Below are 21151 nucleotides of genomic sequence, written 5' to 3'. Positions count from 1 at the left end.
AAAAAAAAGTATTACAGAGGGTTCCTGTGTGTCCTTCACTCAGACCCATTTTCCCCATGCTGGCATCTCTCATTACCAGGCACATCTGTCAAAGCTAAAACGCCAACCCCAGGACATTCCTGTGGCCTGGACTCCACACTCTGCTCAAATGTCATCACTGTCTTCACTAATGTCCCTCTTCTGCCCCAGCATCCCATCCAGGTCCCACAGCGGATGCAACCCCTGGATCCCCTCACTCTCTTCTCACATCTGTGGGCATTTGAATCTTTCCTCCTTTTTCAGAACCTTTGCTGATGGTATAGAGGAGTGTTGATCAGGAATCCCTCAATTTGGGTTTGGGAGATGGATTTTTCATGATGAGACTGGATGTGGGGAGAATGCGGCAGAGATGCTGGATCCTCCTCTTTGCAGGGATACAGGACATCCACCTGGTACCCTGAAGATGTCACCTTTGACACCTGCAGTGCCTCCACAAGGGACACTGCTTGTCCCTTCTGCATCCTCTCCTCACAAATGAATGTCTATTAGATTCCACAGAAAAGTGATATGATATTTATCTTTCTTTATCTGACTTATTTCACTTAGTATGATAATCTCTGGGTCCATTCTTGTTGCTGTAAATGGCATTGTTTCATTCTTTTTAATGACTAAGTAATATTCCATTGGGTATATGTATCATATCTTCTTTATCCATTCTTCTGTTCCTGGATATTTAGGTTGCTACCACGTCTTGGCTATTCTAAACAATGCTGCAATGAACACTGGAGTATATGTATCTTTTCAAATTATAGTTTTCTCCAGATATATGCCCAGGAGTAGGATTGCTGGCTCATATGATAATTCTACTTTTAACTTTTAAAGGAACCTCCATACTGTTCTTCATAATGGTTGCATTGACACAAATGAACTATTTTTACCCAAAACTCACAGATCCTGGAATCCAACTTAAGGTTACCAAAGGGGAAATGTAGGGGGAAGTGATAAATTAGAAGATGAGGATTAACATATACATATTACTATATATAAAATAGATAACTAACAAGGACCTACTGTATAGCACAGGCAACTTTACTGAATACTCTGTAATAACTTATGGGGGAAAGAATCTGAAAAAGAATATATATTTATTGCATATATAACATTGTATATATAACCGATTATATATATATAACTGATTCACTTGGCTGTACTCCTGAAACTAACACAACACTGTGAATAAGCTATACGCCAATAAAAAAATTTTAAGTTTAAAATATTTATTAAGCAAAAGAAAAAAAGAAAGAAAGAGAAAGAAATGAGTCTCTAGTGCAGCCCACCCTGGAAGGATGGGGGCAGGGGCCAGAAGGGCTCCCCTCCCGGAAGGGGAAGATCCACAATATTTCCCATCTTTCTTTTACCGTGAAGCCTTTCTGTAGCATCATCAACCTGTGCACGGTACTCCTTCTATAATTTAAAAATACAGTTTCAGAAGCAAATGGGAACAGCTGATCAAAAGTCAAGGGAAGGGCTCCTTCATATTTTGCCAAAAGCAAATCTTTCTGTTCTCTGGAGAAAATACACACAGTTCACTTCCCGATAGATCCTGGGCAGGGGAGATCAGGATGACTCCACCCATCTGTCACGATGGGCAGGCAGGTGTCCCAGATGAAGAATCAGTTGAGCCAAGACCCCAACCCTAGGCTGGAGAAGGCTTCCAGCCAGCAATCCAGGGACCTGCTGGAGGGGCCACATGTGGAATGCGGAAGAGGAGGAGAGGCACTGAGGCGCTGTCGGGAGCACGGAAGAAACCAGAAACTCATTAGCTGCAACCCCAGCTGTGACCTATGCCCCATATGTGACCTTGAAAAATCCTCTTAGCCTCCATGGCCACTTCCGTGGGGATCAAGTGAGCATTCCGAGTCCTGCCTGCCTGCGTGGAAAATATCTTTTGATGATTGATTAGCTAATGCTTGGAAACAGCGCCCGCGCTAGAAGCCAGTTCCCCAGAAAGTGCTAAGCAGTGTTATTAAGGGATCAAACAGGAGGGCTTTTGTGTGTGATGCCAAGATGATTTTGTTAAATTATGAAACTTGCTTTGATAAACTGCCTGGAGGTGCCATCTGTGACATGCTTAATGTTTTTTTTTTTTCCCCACTTCCCTGAGCTTATTGAATTATTTGTACACAATTTATTTTACTTTCATAGGGCATTAAATTACTCTGAGACCTTGAAATATTTTATAGCCAATTCAAGAGATCTGGAGACTGTCAGGAGAGTTTTTTCAATTTTTTGTCTTTAGGAGATGAAAGAGGGGGAAGGATTCTGGAAATTGAGGGGGACCCATGGCATGGAAAAGGAGCTTTCAACTCTGTTGGATGTGGGTCCTTTAAATTTGCAGCTGCTGCCGAAATGTTTTCATGAACTAGATGAAGGCATCCAAGTGCATTTTGTCATCTCTGTCTCTTAACCAGAAATGTTGATTGAAATCTTTTATTTTATATATATATATATGAAATTATATATATATATATATATATATATATATATATATATACACACACACAAACATGCTCAGTCGTGTCTGACTCTTTTGTGACCCCATGGACTGTTGCCTGCCAGGCTCCTCTGTCCATGGAATTTTACAGGCAAGAATACTGAAGTGGGTTGCCATTTCCAACTCCAGGGGATCTTCCTGACCCAGGAATTGAAACCGTATCTCCTGTGTCTCATGCATTGGCATGCAGATTCTTTACCACTGTGTCACCTGGGAAGTCCATATGTATGTAAGTGTGTATGTGTGTATATATATAGGAATATAATGAGTCCTTGTCTGTATCATACAGCATCAGTGATCAGCAGCTGAAGTTCAACCTCATGTTATCTCTACCCCTTCTCACTCCATCAACCCCATGGGTTATTTTGAAGCCAAGTCCAGATATCACAGCATTTCATCTGAAAATAAAAGACATCTTTTTTAATCTAAAAGAGCAGTAGTCACATCCCCCTGGGATGTGCCACCCGTGACTTTGAACAAAGCCCGGGTCTGTCCCTGGCAAGCAGTTGAAACCGCTATGAACCCTTGTTTTTGTTCTGGTGACCCTGAAGCAGCTCGGTGGCTGGAACGATCCAAGCATTCAAAGGGCACTGTGGCCCTGGCTGCTCCACTTAGAGAGAGGGATGTCCCGACAGGTGGGCGAATCCCTGGGTAACCCCGCCTCACGCCCACGCTGAAGCCCCGGTCCTGGGAAAGTGAACAGAAATGTTTTTCTTGGATCACATGTTATCTCACTGAGCTGGCCCTCCCTACTCAACTGTACTAGCCTATGACCTCTCTTTTTTCACCACCTACCTGCGAAGCAGCCTTCTCTACTTTTCCTCGGCTATAACTTTCAGAAGCTGATAGCAGTACTTTGTCCTAAGCATCACAGCTCTCAAGCTTTTCTATGCCTCAGGATCTCCCAGGCATCTGGTTAAAAATCTTACTGACATATACACACTGCTATTTATAAAGCGATAACCAACAAGGTCCTACTATAGAACACAGGGAGCTCTACTCAATATTTTGTAATAACCTATAAGGGACAAGAATCTGAAAAGAAAGAGAAAAAAATTAGATACAGATGTATGTATAACTGAAATCACATTGCTTTATACCTGAAACTAACACAACATTGTAAATCAATTATATGTCAATCAAAAAAATAAAATCTTGTTTACTCTCCCAACATCACTGATGGAAGTGTCCATTAATGCTACAAGCTATAGGTAGAGTGCAATTAATCCAAAACGATCACAATTTTAATATGCACATATATTTGACCCTGAAAGAGGACCCTGTCTTAGGAAGACTTGCCCATGTGTGAATGACATCCATGTGGCAATTTTTCTTATAGTCGACGACTGGAAGCAACCTACTTTGCCTGTGGCATAATAGCATAAGTGATCCATCCACACAGGGCAGTATGGTACAGGCATTCAAGAGAAAGGAACGTTCCCAGAAGTGTATGGTTACATGAAAGATCCAAGGTAGGGAACTACAGAAATAGAATGTTGCCATTTGAGGAGGGAAATAGAGTATATGTGCATGTATTTATGTGCAGATACAGATATATACACATGGACACATATATCTACTCTCACAAAGAAGACCAAACCTATTTATATACATTGGTTATGCACACAAATGTTTTATAGACACAGGCTTGCATATGCTCATATCTACTTTTTACACTTGATCTTAGCCAAAAGGCCGAGAAGCGATCATATCTACTTTTTTAAAAACATGCATGTATGTTCTGGAAATGGGAGCTCACTAGTGAGGATCAGGGACACAGGTAAGAGGGAAGCTTACTTTTCATTTTATATTTTCTGCTCCTGATGAATCTTCACGCTAAACATACATGACCTTTTCAAAAAGATAAATAATCTGTTCAATGAAGTGGCATGGACCCATTCCCCATATCTACAGAAGGAAAATTTCAGCTGTGGGATCCAGGAACTCATATTTTTAACAGACCTGCTCTGGACTTTCTGAATGTACTCTGACGCTGAGAATCTCTGCCTTCTGGCTCTGCACTTCTGGTGCACCTAGAGCCAGACATCCTGGAATGCGAAGCCAAATCGGCCTTAGGAAGCATCGCTATGAACAAAGTTAGGGGAGGTGATGGAATTCCAGTGGAGCTATTTCGAATCCTAAAAGATGATGTTGTTAAAGTGCTGCAGTCAATATGCCAGCAAATTTGGAAAACTCAACAATGGCCACAGGACTGGAAAAGGTCAGTTTTCATTCCAATTCAAAAGAAAGACAATGCCAAAGAATATTCAGACTACTGCACACTTGCACTCATCTCACACACCAACAAAGGTCCATCTAGTCAAAACTTTGGTTTTTCCAGTTGTCATTTATGGATGTGAGTTGGGCTATAAAGAAAGCTGAGCACCGAAGAACTGATGCTTTTGAACTGTCATGCTGGAGAAGACTCTTGAGAGTCCCGTGGACAGCAAAGAGATCCAACCAGTCTATCCTAAAGGAAATCAGTCCTGAATATTCATTGGAAGGACTGATGCTGAAGCTGAAACTCCAATACTTTGGCCACCTGATGCAAAGAACTGACTCATTAAAAAAGACCCTGATGCTGGGAAAGATTGAAGGCAGGAGGAGAAGGGGACGACAGAGGATGAGATGGTTGGATGGCATCATTGACTCGATGGACATGGGTTTGGGTGGATTCCAGGAGTTGGTGATGGACCGGGAGGCCTGGCGTGCTGTGATTCATGGGGTCACAAAGAGTTGGACACTACTGAGCAACTGAACTGAACTGAACACATACCAGTAAAGTAATGCTCAAAATTCTCCAAGCAAGGCTTCAACAGTATGTGAACCGTGAACTTCCAGGTGTTCAAGCTGGATTTAGAAAAGGCAGAGGAACCAGAGATCAAATTGCCAACATCCATTGGATCATTAAAAAAGGAAGAGAATTCCAGAAAAAGATCTGAGTTCAATTCAGTTCAGTTGCTCAGTCATGTCCAACTATTTGTGACCCCATGGACTGCAGCATGCCAGGCTTCCCTGTCTATCACCAACTCCTGAAGCTTGTTCAAACTCATGTCCATTGAATAGGTGATGCCATCCAACCATCTCATCCTCTGTCATCCTCTTCTCCTCCCACCTTTAATCTTTCCCAGCATCAGGGTCTTTTCTAATGAGTCAGTTCTTCGAATCAGGTGGCCAAAGGATTGGAGTTTCAACTTCAGCATCAGTCCTTCCAATTAATATTCAGGAATGATTTCCTTTAGGATGGATTGGTTGGATCTCCTTGCAGTCCAAGGGTCTTCTCCAACACCACAGTTCAAAAGCATTGATTCTTCAGTGCTCAGCTTTCTTTATAGTCCAACTCTCACATCCATGCATGACCACTGGAAAAACCACAACTTTGACTAGACAGACCTTTGTTGGCAAAGTTGGCTTAAAACTCAGAATTCAAAAAACGAAGATCATGGCATCTGGTCCCATCACTTCATGGCAAATAGATGGGGAAACAACGGAAACAGAGACTTTATTTTCTGGGCTCCAAAATCACTGCAAATGGTGACTGCAGCCATGAAATTAAAAGACGCTTGCTCCTTGGAAGAAAAGCTATGATCAACCTAGACAGCATATTAAAAAGCAGAGACATTACTTTTCCAACAAAGCTCCGTCTAGTCAAAGCTATGGTTTTTCCAGTAGTCATGTATGGATGTGAGAGTTGGACTATAAAGAAAGCTGAGCACTGAAGAATCGATGCTTTTGAACAGTGATGTTGGAGAAGACCCTTGGACTGCAAGGAGATCCAACCAGTCCATCCTAAAGGAAATCATTCCTGAATATTCATTGGAAGGACTGATGCTGAAGCTGAAACTCCAGTACTTTGGCCACCTGATGCGAGAACTGACTCATTAGAAAAGACCCTGATGCTGAGAAAGATTGAAGGCAGGAGGAGAGGGGGACGACAGAGGATGAGATGGTTGGATGGCATCACGGACTTGATGGACATGAGTTTGTGCAAGCTCTGGGAGTTGGTGATGGACAGAGAAGCCTGGCATGCTGCAGTCTATGAGGTCTCGAAGAGTCAGACAAGACTGAGCAACTGAACTGAACTGAACTGATAGCGTGTGCAACAAAAGATCTTTTCAAGTAGGTATGCTTTGTCTCCCCAATTACTCCCCAGTTGCCTAAGGCAGGGACCAATTTTTACATCCGTGCATGGAAGATAGGAAGGTTTCAAAATGCACTGACTTAAATAAGTGCCCAAATGCAGAAAGACTATAGCCTAGCACTCACATCACTTCTTGGTCCATGTGGGATAGATAAGGAATGACTGAAAATTCTTTGCTACTCCTCCCGTTGAGTGATGGAATTAAAGTCCCCTTCTCTTGAATATAAGCTAGCCTTATTGATTGGCTTGATCCATAAATATGGTAGAAATAATGAGACTTCTAGGACTTCATGGTAAGAAGCCTTGCAACTTGGAACACTCACTCTGGAGGAAGCCAACCACCTTATCATAGACCAATCTACCACAAGACCACTATGCTCTGAGGAAGCTCAATAAAGTCTAGAAGAGATACCTGCAGCCAACAAGCCTTGTAGAGCTCCCAATCAAGAGCCAAGACCATGTTCCACCCATATAGGCTGAGTGAGCCTCTTGGAAATGGATTCTCCAGCCCTGACTGATTTGTGACAGCCAGTAGTGTGTAGAGCTGAGACTATTCAGTCCAACCATCTTCCGCTCAAATTGCAAAGTCATGAGCAAAACAAATGCTTGTTTGTTTTTTTTTTAACCACTAGACTTTGGGAGTAGCTTTTTGTTCAATAATAGATAACTGGAATATTCTATGTTCATGAGGCAATTGTATACAAGTGTTGATTATACTATTTTAATCAAAAAGTTCTCTGAGGTCTGATGAATAATTGCTCTCAAATTTGAATATTTACTATATGTCAACCTCTATGCCAAGTACTCTCAGGAAAACCTGTAATTATCCTATTTTGCAGCTTTGTCAGGTAATATGGAGAAAATAAATGTGAAGCACACTGCTAACTGCAATGTCTATCCAGCTGTCCCTCTTCCTCGAAACAGATCCCTCAACCATATGGATGCAGCAGCACGTGATCAATAATTGTGTTGGGAGAATATGAGTTGTCATCTAGACAACTGCTGATGGAACCAGGAAGGAATGTTTTACCTGAGCTGGACCACAGTTCCTCCTCTGAGAATTAGGAAACAGAACTAAGAGATTGTCAGCTCAATCTGACTTGAAGACTTGAAAACAGGAGAGAAGTGAGTGGCTTTACCATCACATGGACAAAGAAGTGATGAGGCTCAGGTCTGAACCGCAGCAGACATGCCTGGGTACCACTGAGATAAGACTAGGACACAAATACCCCCATAGCAATCCTGGTCTGAGGTCCAAATAGTCCGGAGGCATCTGTCCTCTTGGAGTTCCCCAGTAAAGTTTCCATTCTTTGTTTCTGGTGGCTCTAACTGGTTTTTTGTTGACTTGGATAAAAATAAATACTATGAGGTTCAAAAAGAATCATTTTCCTCAGGCCCCAAAAGTCACAGCTCTCAAACTTTTCTATGTACCAGGATCTCTTGGGCAACCAATTGAAAATCTTGCCTGCTCTCACACATCACTGATGGATGTGTCCATCCATTAATGCTGCAACCCATGTATGTGTTAGTTGTTCAGCTGTGTCCCACTCTTTGAGCCCCCAGACACTATAGCCCTCCAGGCTTCTTTATCCATGGAATTCTACAGAGAAGAATACTGGAGTGGGTAGACTTTCCCTTCTCCAGGGGATTTTCCAGACCCAGGGATCGAACCTTGGTCTCCCGCCTTGGTCTCCAGGCAGATTCTTTATCATCTGAGCCACGCTGCAACCCATAGTGAGTATAATTAGGCTGAAATCATCACAATTTTGGAATGTGCACACCATTTGACCCTAAAAGAGGACCCTGTCTTAGATTTTCCCTTGTGTGAATGACATCCATGTGGCATATTTCTCATAGCCAAAGACTGGAAGCAACCTACATGAGTTGCGACATGATAGCCTAAGTGGGGTTCCATCCACACAGAGCAATACATGCAGGCATTCAAAAGAATGAGGACCATTACCGGAAATGTATGGTTAAGATCCAAGGTGCAGAACACAGAAATAGAAAGTTTCATTTAAGGAGGGGAAACAGAACATATGTGCAAAATGTAGATACATATATATATGGATACTTATATATTTCTACTTTAATAAAGGAGACCAAACACATTTGTACATACACACATAAATTTTAAGACGTGCTCACATATACAGATAGGAAGGTCAAGGTGAAAACCTGGGTCTGTGTTCCTGACTCCTTAATCACCATGGCAGGCTGGTAGACTTTCTTCTCCTCTCTCTATGACTTAACGCCAATATCAGCTAAATTAAAACACCCACAACAGCACTCTCCTCTCATTTGACTCTAGGAGTGCAGCCATCTCGCCGTCCATTCAGCTGATGTTTTGGATACACTTTGGAGTAAGTTGCAGACATCAATATCCTCCACCCCTAAACAGGGCAGTATGCAACATTCTAAATTTAATCTTCTGTTCCAAAACCTTGCCACATGCATCCCCATGACTTGGTGTTTACAAAACTTGCTGATTTATCCAGCCAAGTGAGTGGTGGAAATTTGTTACAACAAATTATTAAGAGGCGATGTGGTTATTGCCCCAGAACTTTCATACACAACAGTTTATGACAAAAATGTTAAACGGACAGAAACGTCGAAAAACTCGCCCAACATGTCTATGCACCTACTATCTAATTTCTACTATTGATATTTTCTTAATTTGATTTACCATATCTTTCCAGTGATTCGACTCAGCATTAGCACATCTTTTAAAATGCATTTTCCGGTTGGCTGCTAACATGAGGATCATCTACCGCATCCCACAGCCAGCACCAGACCTGTCCTTGACTGTGATCTGTAACCAAGGCATCTGATGCTCATACCCACCATCACCACGGTTATCAGTAAATTTAAAAGGAGAAGGAAAAAAGTCAACTTTGGGCCATTAATTTAGAATAAACTGTGATGTTTATCATTATGTCAGGAAAGATCATTAGTGGCCTCTGTTTCTCAATTACATTTCTTCCATGCTAAATTCTCCCCGTGAACACAGACAGTGAAGTAAAAGGAAATACAGCATAGTTTTGGGTCTTTAACATTGCCTGGAATTCAATAGCAGATCTGATTTTTTTTTTTAATTTGCTTGTATTTACCTATCAGCTGAATGACACGCCTGTTTCTTTCCCCTCTAGGGAGCACTTTTATTAGTTACTAGATCTCTAACATAAAACATGTGGCTGAGAGAAAAATAGTCTCTTCCTTCCTCCCCGTGTCTGAGGTCTGCATCTACAGACTGACAGAGATTAATGGACAGTTAACCACGTGTGTTTTCTCTCAGCTTCATGCCCTGCAAGTTTTATTTTTCCAAGCCTTTGTCAACTTTTGGAGATCAGATACACCAGTGGATCTTAGCAGTGCTGGGCAAAGATAAGAGTGAGAAATCAAACGGAGAATTATAAACACTGATAATAGTACTAAGATGTATTCAGCAATCACTATGTGCCAGGCCCGTTGCACATTCAATCCTGTCGACAGTGCCGTGAGATGTACCACAAGCAGTGAGCCCTCTTTAGGAGGAAAGGCTGAGCAAGTGAGCTGAAATTTACATGAACATAGAGCATCTCTCTGTTGGGTACACAAAGCCCAGCTTAGGAATTTTCATAAAAATGAATTCTTAAGGGTGGACCTCGCTTTGGAAAGAGTAACAGAATATTCATGGTGCCGTGCTATATCCCAGGCGCTGACTGAACACACAGCAACCTGTTGTCTGAGTTGACTTCTGTGATGCTCCGAGGGAGGGCTTATTATTTCCCCCCATTTTACACATTGGAAATGAGAATTACAGAAAGTTGAAAGGATGTCAATCTTTCTGGAGAGTAAATATTTCAGAAATGGGATGTCTACAGGTCCAGATGATGCTGAGTGTGAACAGTTCAGGAATTTCATTGCTCAGCTCAGCAGACACACTGATGCAGGGCCTGCATTGTACCTGGGGCCAGGGTCAGGAAGCCGAATAGTGTAGAGCCTTACCCACCCTCCTTGATCATTTAGTGTCACTAGATGGATCCATCAATATTCCACTCACTCATTGTGTGATTGGCCCCAAGAAGAACTGGCCAGATGGTCCAAAACCACGGGACATGAAATCAAATGATGGCTGTTGGGGCGATGGCGTTACATGGTAGAAGGTGCGTGGACAGCAGCTCTGTGGGAAGACAGCACCAGATTGGGGGAAGGCCAGAGCTGAGCTGAGCTGTAGTCCTGCCACTCAGAGCTTGTGCCATCACTCAGGAGCCCTGAGGCTGGGATGGCCCCGCAGGTTATCCCACACAGGGGCACAGGACATGCCTGCAGGCCCCGGCATGTCCTGGTCACCAGATGCCTGCTGGCCCTGTAGAGCAGTGTGATCTTGGGCCAGGAGTTCTCTGTAGCCTGGAGATTGCAGGGCACTCGCTGGGAAGGGATGATGGTGAGCTGTCAGTCATCAGCTGAGGGAGGAAGGGTTTCTGTTCAGAAAGGATGGAGTCTGTCCGCTCAGGCCCTGGGCACGCAGGACGACTCTGATTCCTTTTCAGCGGTGTCTGTCAGATCCATGCAGACCCGTGGTTACCGTGATGGAGGGCGCTCACTAAGGAAACAAGCTGGCCATTCCTCAAACGTTAAGCAGAGGGGCCATGTGACCCAGCAGGGCCACTAGTTGGGTCCAGGAGAAATGAAGCCACGCATCCACACGTGTACATGAACACTAAGAGCAGCATCATTTGCAATGGCCCAAAGGTGGGAACAACCCCTGAGTCCCTGCACTGATGACCCGACACACACAGTGGAAGGTGACTCAGCCATGAAAAGGGACGAGGCACCCACACCGAGGTACCGCGTACCTTGAACTTCGAAAACCTTGCACTCAGTGAGGGAAGGCTGTCATTGTGAGTCCATTTACATGAAGTATCCAGAATAGGCAAATCCACAGGGCAGAAATGAAATAGTGGTTGCCAAGGGCTGGGGTCGGGGAGTGACCATTCCTGGGTAGGGGCTTTCTTTTGGGGGCAATAGCCATGTTCTAACATGAGACAGTGGTGATGTTTGGATAATTCTGTGAATATGGTGAAAAGAAATGAAAGTGAAAGTTGCTCAGTCGTGTCCAACTCTTTGCGACCCCATAGCCTGTACAGTCCATGGAATTCTTCAGGCCAGAATACTGGAGTGGGTAGCCTTTCCCTTCTCCAGGGCATCTTCCCAACCCAGGGATCAAACCCAGGTCTCCCACATTGCAGGCAGATTCTTTACCAGCTGAGGCACAAGAGAAACCCTGTGAATATGGTGGAAACCACTAAATTTTACACATTTCAAGTGATGATGGTAAATGGATTCTCTTTGTATATGTATATATATTTATATTATATATTTTATATTTATGTATCATCTATGTTTATATATTTAGAATATATATATACACACACACAGTAAGTCCTTGAAGGTTATATATGAACCTTCAAGATGTGACTTTCAAAGATGTGAATGTGTGTTCACATGCCCATCACACAAATAACTTCACATGTCTCATGCTCGCATCTTCCACAAGTTGTTGTGCTTTTGTTTCCTTCGCTGTACAGCACTGGGTAGAGCATAGTCTGCAGTGTCTTTATTTCAAGCCCAGGATGTCCAGAAGCAAACATAAAAGCAGCAGTGATGTAGTTTGTACCAGTAGGAAGCATCTGCGGTTGTACTGTACTACTCTACTTTTCCAGGTACTGCACTGTAAGATTTTCAAAGTTTTTTTTTGTATTTTTTAATGTATTGTTTGTGTGAAAAGTATTATAAACCTATTATAGTACAATACTATATAGCTGATTGTGTTAGTTGGGTACCTAGGGAACTTACTGTACATGGAAATACAATTTTTTTTTTTTTTTACAGAGCCAGATTAAGATGTTAGAGACCAAAAGTTCAGAAAATATTATGAAGGCTCCCATATTGTATTCAAAAGTAAAACTGTACTGAAATGCTTATAACTAGTCTAATGAAGAGCTTAGTTATAAACATAAATCATTCAGCAAATACTGAGTTTTTGATGCACAGAAAGCATGATTCAGATGCTTTAGATTTAGCAGTGGGCAAAACCAAGTCCTGCCTTCATGATTCAAGGAGGAAAACAGGAAATCCTACATTCATGTATATATATATCTCCTATGCTGTGTGTTGGAGAAGGCGATGGCACCCCACTCCAGTACTCTTGCCTGGAAAATCCCATGGACGGAGGAGCCTGGTAGGCTGCAGTCCATGGGGTCGCTAAGAGTCGGACACGACTGAGAGACTTCACTTTCACTTTTCACTTTCATGCACTGGAGAAGGCAACGGCAACCCACTCCAGTGTTCTTGCCTGGAGAATCCCAGGGACGGGGGAGCCTGATGGGCTGCCGTCTATGGGGTTGCACAGAGTTGGACACGACTGAAGCAACTTACCATGCTGTGTGTAACTTGTTCAGTCATATCCGACTCTTTGCAGCCCTCTGAACAGTAGCCCACCAGGCTCTTCTGTCTATGGGATTCTCCAGGCAAGAATACTGGAGTGGGTTGCCATGCCCTCCTCCAAGGGATCTTCCCAACCCAGTGATCGAACTTGGGTCTCCTGCATTGCAAGTGGATTCTTTACCATCTGAGCTACCAGGGAATTACAAATATAGTTTCTTTACAATATAGTTTAATATATATACTTTACAGGGGAGGAAAGTAGGAGATATTTTCTTATAAATATTATATCCTGTATAACCTATAATATATAGTTCCATATACAGGCATTATATACCCTATATATATACTTTCACATGCTTATATAGTTTCACATGTATAGTTTCCTCCATAGAGGCAAAAAATAGGATATCTGTGCAAATATATAATTTGCATATCATTTATTTACATATTAATATGTATATCACATGTATGTATGTATATTATATCCTATAGAAAGTTTCACTTTTTTAAAATTAATTAATTAATTAATTTTATTTTTGGCTGTGTCTGTTCTTAGTTGCAGTACCTGGAAACTTTCGTTGGCAGCCTGGGTTCTATCGCTGCTCAGGGAGCTAATATCCCACAAGTCGTGTGATATGGTGCCAAAAAAAAAAAAAAAAATGCAGGGGACTTCCCTGGTGGTCCAGTGGTTAGGACTCTGTTTTCCCAATGCAGAGGGCCTGGGTTCATTCCCTGGTCAGGGAACTAGATCCTACATGCTGCAACTAAAGATCCCTCTTGCCACAGCTATGACTCAACACAGTTGTATAAATAAATAAATAAAATTTTTAAAAAATGCAGGAGTCATAAGAGACACAGGTTCGATCCTTGGGTCGGGAATATCTCCTGGAGGAGGGGATGGCAATCCACTCCAGTATTCTTGGCTGGAGAATCCTGATGGACAGAGGAGCCTGGCGCGCAACAGTCAGTAAGGTCACAAAAAGTCAGACATGACTGAAGCGACTTAGCATGCATGCACACGTATGTATATATATACATATATATATTTTTTATTTTTGGCTGTGTTGGATCTTCAGTGCTGCGCAGGGCAGGCTTTTTCTCTATTGTGGTGAGCAGGGGCTACTCTTCATTGCAGTGTGGCTTCTCTTGTTGTGGAGCACAGGCTTCAGGGCGCACAGGCTTCAGCAGTTGTGGCACACCGGCTTAGTTGCTCTGTGGCTTGTGGGATCCTCCCGAATCAAGGATCGAACCCGTGTTTCCTACATGGGCAAGTGGATTCTTTATCACTGAGCCACTAGGGAAGCCCCTGCAGATTGCTCTTTTAAAAACTGTTTAGATAACTTAGTTATTTGCCTAAATGTTTTAAAAGGCCTTAAATGGAAATAAAATGGCCCTGATTTTATTTCAGTTACTCTAAACAAAGATATGAACTGTAAGTTATCACTCACAGATCATAGATCGTAGTAAACGTGGGGAACTCAACACAAGCCTACAGAAGAATAAAGTCTTAAACATTTCAATTGCTGAAAGATTGACTGGGTTCTGTGTAATTATTAGTGCTATAAAAAGTATATAATATTTACCTGGCCATAATAGAACTGTATAAAAGTCACTTATCTTTCCTGTCACATCTCTCACAGTTATTAAAAAAAATGAAAAGAAATCTTGTAAATGACCTTTAAACACTGCCTTGTAAACGAAACCAGCAATTAATAATAACGATAATGATAATAATAATAATGGCTATAATTACCAGCTCAGTGCCAGGGATGAAGTGAGCATTTTTCTAGTATTCCCTCTTTAATTTTCACTCTAGTCTTAGAAGATAGACAGGATGAAACTCCCCTTTAGGACTTGGAAAAAGCAACTTCCTCCAGCTCACACACCTAGTCAGAGACAGAACCAGATTTTAAACTCATAGCTGAGAAGGTCCCTGCAGGTGGGGTTTTAGGGAGCTCAGCTCCATCCCTGAGCCTCACACAGCCTCTGGCATGCACACAGGAGGGGCTCAAAGAATACTCTGTGAATGAATGAATGGATATCTGATTCTAGCCCATCTCATGCAAATGTTCTTGGAGACAAGCCATTATTACATGAAAAACCCCCAAAGAAGGAAGGAGGATACTGTGGAATGCTTGTCCAGGCTTAACTCAGCTCCACATGAGCCAGCGAGCTCAGCTGAAAAGTTATCAACTCTAACTCCACCCCTGGGTGCAGCCGGCCATGTCCTAGTCCAGCGACTGCCACCTGCCAGCAGCAGCCCCTTCTGTGCCGACCAAGCAGGTCGTGGCCTGAGCTGTGCTGCCAGCCCAGGGAGCTGTGCATGGCTTCACATGTCCATCCTTGTGTGAGCTGCTCACGGGCGCTTTGCTTGTGAGCAGCAGGGGTGAGGTGGTGATGATAAGCTTGTGCAAAGAGCAGGGAGCCCAGACAGGGCTGCACTCTCCGGGGCTCCGTCCCAGCTCCTGGCTCCCTGCCCGGCAGGTCCCCAGGCGGGGCAGAGCCTTTAAGCCCCCTAGGGGTCACAGACCCCAAGCAAAGGCCCGGCCTCGGCCCTGGGTTCCCCGCCTGCCACTGCTCTTTTCTTTCCCTGGAAACTCGCTCTGAGATGCTGGGGTCACAAGAGGAGGGGGAAGAGGCCCAGGCCAGTCTCACCCCTCAGGGGTCAGCAAAGAGCACTGCCTCTCATTGTCTGAACTCCAACACAGTCTATTAAGAAAGGAAGCCTGGGGGCCTCAGGACCGTGCCATCTTTTATTATTCTAAACTCAAAGAATGTAACAGTTAAGTAAATGTGGCCAATCCAGACGGTCAGGATTTCTCCAGAAAAGTAAAGGCAATTTTCTCGAGAAAATGCGATATGGCCCTAAAGTTAGCTATTTGCCCTTTATAACACAAAGGGTGAATTCTGCTTAAGTGCTGGCTACCCCCAACCCCCACGTGTAACTTGCTAGGCACCACTGTGCTGCTTGTAAGATAGCCACACGGTTTATTTTATAAGTACTGACTTCTGGTCCGTACTGAGTACTCAGTACTGAGCTCAGCCTGGTAGAATGCAGCCTTCCTTCCTGCAGGCATGTTTGGGGCCGTGGCAGGACCCCATTTGGGGCCCGTGGGTGTGTATGCTGGAGGTCTTTTCTGGAAGCAAGCTCTTGCCAGGCTGAGAAGAAGGAGGGGTTGGGGGTGGGGGACTCCATGAACCCTCCCAGCTGGGCCAGCTCTGGTCTCCATGACTACGAAGAATATTCTAGAAAAGCCAGGACAATGTTCACCTCAGGGCAGAAGGCCTGGTGAGCAAGCTGCCCATCAAACTTCTTATGTTGTGGGTTCAATGTGAGCAAAAGTGGAAATTCCCAGGAACCCCTTCAGGGACTGAGACCTCCAGCGCTGGGATAGGGGGAGCAGGAACTTGGGCATGGCCCTCCCTCCCCCAGCTTCCTAGGGTTTGTGTGCCTGTATATTTTTTATTTTATTCCCTAGAAAACTGCTGTTTTCCAGGCAGCTTCAATTAAAACCGGGGCCCCTTACCTCCAGTAATTACACTGATGACATTTCAAAGGCCTGATCCTCTTGTTCAGTTGATGTTTTTTCTTGAAGGATCCTTGATGAAGAGCATTTGTTTGGGATTATTTCTGAGCAGCAAACGAGTTCCTCCAAGACAGTCAGACTCTGTGAGACGGGCCTCCTGGCTCCAGCAGGGGGCGAGGGGACCTTGGCAGGGTGGGTCAGGGCCAGCCCGTTAACCTCTGCCTCCCCTTGGCTGGGACACCCAGGCCTGGCTGGAAATCTAGGACGTATCACCATGGGTGCTAAGGGAGCAGGCCAGGAGCAAGTTTTTGGTGGTAGGATGCAGGAAACACAGAAAAACTTGGTTTTCTAGTGGGCTGTTGGGGTTTTGAGTCTGTGATTCTGAATAGGAGGAAAGAGGACAGGGCACAAACTTTAAAAGAGTAACATGGTTATAGGGCATGACAAATTGGTTAGAATCGGGACTTCCTTGCTGGTACAACAAGGATAAGAATCCGCCTGCCACTTCAAGGGACATGGGTTCGATCCCTGGGAAGGCTCCACATGCTGTACAGCAACTAAGCCCATACACCATAACTACTGAAACCCAAGTTCCTAGAGCCTGTGCTCTGCGTATGGGAAGCCACCACAATGAGAAGCCTGTGCGTCGAAACTAGAGCGTAGCCCCCACTAGCCACAACTAGAGGAAGCCCACACGCAGCAATGAAGACTCAGAGCAGCCCAAAATAAATAAATTAAAAAACTGATAGAATCAACTCGGGCCAAGATGGTGGAAAATTTGACTTCCAGTGGACCTTGAGCCTCATTATACACTCATTGTAACATTGCTGTTGTTTTTTAGTGGCTAAGTCATGTCTGACTCTTTGAGACCCCATGGACTGTAACCTGCCAGGCTCCTCTGTCCATGGGATTTTCCAGAGAAGAATACTGGAATCGGTTGCCATTTCCTTCTCCAGGGGACCCTCCCAACCCAGGGATCAAACCCACATCTCCTACATTGGCAGGCAGATTTTTTTTTACCTCTGAACCACCAGGGAAGCCCTCATTGTAACATACCAACAAGCTACACACCCACCACTGTCATGGCAGTTCTGAGGCCAGCCATCAAAGATCAAAAAGTGAGTGGTGGCCCTTTTCCTGTAAATTTCTGTCCCTTTCTCTAAATAATTGGGATAATCCTCCCACTCATTAGCCTATGAAATTACCCAGCCCATAAAAACTAACCACGTCATATTTCGGGGCCTCTTGCCTTCTGAGATGACCCACACTCTGTCTACGGGATGTGTTTTTAAATAAATCTACTTGTTACCTATTACTTTGTCTCTCAATGAATTCTTTCTATGACTGAACATCAAGGATCTGAAAGTCACTGGGACCAGGTCCCCCTGAAAAATGTTTATGTCCTGATCCCCAGAATCCCTGACTATGGGGCAGGAAGAAGGCATTGCTGGCATGGTAGGCTTGCAAGAGGGTAGTCACCTGTGGAGATAATGAGATGGGCAAGAAAGTGGGAAGAGGAGGCAGATGTGGTAACACAAGCAAGAGGTCAGAGCTATTTCTGGAGGGGCTTGAGAGCTAAGAGATGTTGGCAGTGGCCTCCAGAGCTGGATGAGGCAAGAGAACGTTTCCCCCATAATAGTATTCCGGAGGGACACAGCCCTGCCCACACACGATTTTATTTTATTACAAAAAAATGTTATTGGAGTACAGTTAATTTACAACATTGTGTTAGTTTCAAGTGTACAGCAAAGTAAATTGGTTATACGTATATATATATATACGTGGATATATATATATATAGTGGATATATATATCCACTTTATATATATATATATCCACTCTTTTTAAGATTCTTTTCCCATATATATATATCCACTTTTTATATGTATATATTTCCACTCTTTTTAAGATTCTTTTCCCATATAGTAATAGGTTATTACAGAGTATTGAGTAGAGTCCCCTGTGCTGTACAGTAGGTCCTTATTAGCTATCTATTTAACACACACACAGTGTGTATGTATCAATCCCAATCTCCCAATTTATCCCACCCCCAGGCCCCCTTTACCCCCTTTGCCCTCTGGTAACCATAAGTTTGTTTTCTATGTTTGTGACTCTGTTTCATTTTTGTAAATATGATCATTTGTACCATTTTTTAGATTCCACATGTAAGTGATATCATGTGATTTCTCTATCCGTCTTACTTCACTCAGTAGGAAAATCTCTAGGTCCATCCATGTTGCTGCAAATAGCATTATTTCATTCGTTTTTATGACTGAGTAATATTCCCTTCTATATATGTGCTACATTTTCTTTATCCATTTCTCTGTCAGTGGACATTCAGGTCATTTCCACGTCTTGCCTATTGTAAACAGTGCTGCTATGAGCGTTGGGGTGCATATGTCTTTTCAGATTAGGCTTTTGTCTGGATATACACCCAGGAGTCCAATTGCTGGATCCTCTGGTAACTCTATTTTTAGTTTTTTAAGGAACCTCCATACTCTTCTCCACAGTGGCTGTACCAACTTACATTCCCACCAACAGTGTAGAAGGGTTCCCTTTTCTCCACACCCTCTCCAGCATTTATTGTTTGTAGATGTTGTGATGATGGCCATTCTGACTGGTGCGACATCTTAATTTTAGCCTGGCAAGATGGGTGTCAGACTTCCGACTCACAGAGCTGTATGAGAACAGACTTGTGTTGTTTAAGCCTCCAGGCTTGTGGATGCTTGTCCAGCAGCCAGAGCAGACTGATGCAGACAAGGTCCTGTCCCATCCTGACCTTGACCCTGCTCAGTGCCCCACAGCCCACAGGAAGCCCTCCTTCCATAAGGATCCAGCTGGAAGGCAATTAGCAGACACAGCCTCAGGACTCTACAAGCAGGAATTCTTAGCCATCCCCCATGCAGACACAGCTTTGGCTCCCAAGAAACTGGGATCCAGAGTCAAGGTGGTCTCCAGCTGGGCATCCAAGGCTGTCTCTGCCACATTCAACCCCACCCCCACCCCCTGCAAACCCACTTTGGACTCACTTTCCCCTCCCCCTCCTTTCCCCTCTCCAGTTGACCCGAGGTCCTCCAGCAGAACTAATCAAGAAGATTACAGGGCAGGCCGTGGAGTCCTCAACCCTGCTCGCAGGGAGAAACCAGAGGAAAATCCCCTGGCCTCATTTCTCCAAACTTTGCTTTGATATATTTTTTTTTTCCTTCTTCATTTTTTTCCCCAAAAGTTTCTTCATCATGGATTTCCGGAAGCATCGTCCCTGGCAGCTCACGCAACAAGTTTTGGCAAAAACCAAAGTCTTAGTTTTCATTGGGCTGGAGGAAGTTCGAACCATGCCCCCTCCTCCACCAGATGCACAAAGGAATAAACTCCCCCAGCCCAATTAAGGAGCAGGGGCTGGGATGAAAGGAATTCCAGCCTGTTGACAAACTGTATTTCTCATTTTCACATAAAAGTCACAAGATGGAACTTGTTGGCTTGGGGCAGGGGGTGGGGGTTGGCGCCCGAGTTGGGGTTTAGAAATGTCGGGGGCAGGAGGCTTACAGGGGAGGCGGAAGCTGGAGCATCACCAGCTGGGGCCCAAGCTGCCCATCTCTGCCTGGCTGTGTTACCTGCGCTGTGGGTTCCCATCTGACACACTCCAGCCCACTTCACAGAGCAAGGCAGGTGTGGGGTGGCTGGGGCGACAGGTTCCTAACTCTTTGCACGCTTAGTCATGTCGTGTGTAAGGCAGGGACGATACCACCACCCACTTGTGGGCTATGAGCAGGTTCAAGTGATATCGGTGTGAAACACAGCTTCTGGCAGGAGGGTGCTCCCGGAAATAGTAGTGGTATTGGCCGTCTTTGCTGTGGTTACTTATTCCTCAGCAGCACCACTCCCACATGCCACCCTCCTGGATTAGGAAAACTAGCTCCCCTGCTTCCTCCTCATAGAGCTTCCCAAGGCCCAGGGGAGAGCTGGGCACAAAATAGGTGCTTAATAATGGTTCAGTGCTGCCTGGCTGCTGGGGGTTGCATTTATGTTGTGGGTCCCATGCTGCATGTCCCCAGGTGTGGGTGGCTGTCCCTGTTAGAGGCTACATGACCAAATCGCCTGGGGCCTGAATCTGTGCCCCTTACACATGCCCTCCTACACACATTCATGCACTCACACACACACACTCACATGCTTGCCCACACGTTCACACAGTCACATATTCATTCACATACACTCACATGTTTGCACACTCACACATGCCAACACTTGTTTGCATACATATACACACACGCTCATGCAATCACACACATATACACACTCCTGTGTGCTCACACTCTAACATTCACGTGCTCATGCATTCACACATGTATGCACACTCCCAGGTACTCACACTCGCACTTGTTTGCACATGTCTGGACACTCTCCCACTCACATACATCCTCACTCACTCACACCCCTTAATGCTCACACACAGCATGTACACTTGCCCACACGCTTCACAGGACCAGCTGTGCGGCCTCTCCAGAGGCACTTGCAGGGGGC

The 21151-nt window shown here is 44.3% G+C and overlaps 1 long non-coding RNA gene and 2 other non-coding genes across 3 annotated transcripts; 1 reads left to right on the top strand and 2 right to left on the bottom strand.

The window, feature by feature from the left end:
- Positions 1 to 1330: 1330 nt before the first annotated feature.
- Positions 1331 to 14953, bottom strand: LOC129630201 (uncharacterized). The gene is made up of 4 exons (XR_008703595.1): positions 14857 to 14953; positions 3329 to 3568; positions 2821 to 2931; positions 1331 to 1766 (listed from the first exon to the last, which is right to left on the bottom strand). It is a non-coding gene; the product is annotated as an uncharacterized LOC129630201 (long non-coding RNA).
- LOC129630456 (U2 spliceosomal RNA) lies at positions 4047 to 4240 on the bottom strand. Its single transcript, XR_008703716.1, has one exon. It is a non-coding gene; the product is annotated as a U2 spliceosomal RNA (small nuclear RNA).
- TRNAG-CCC (transfer RNA glycine (anticodon CCC)) lies at positions 13775 to 13847 on the top strand. Its single transcript has one exon. It is a non-coding gene; the product is annotated as a tRNA-Gly (tRNA).
- Positions 14954 to 21151: the final 6198 nt, after the last annotated feature.

The sequence above is a fragment of the Bubalus kerabau genome, chromosome 16 (assembly GCF_029407905.1).
Source record: "Bubalus kerabau isolate K-KA32 ecotype Philippines breed swamp buffalo chromosome 16, PCC_UOA_SB_1v2, whole genome shotgun sequence".
In the NCBI taxonomy this organism is placed as follows: Eukaryota; Metazoa; Chordata; class Mammalia; order Artiodactyla; family Bovidae; genus Bubalus; species Bubalus kerabau.
Note: the sequence above shows the minus strand (reverse complement) of the source record. Positions and strands in the feature narration are given on the sequence as shown.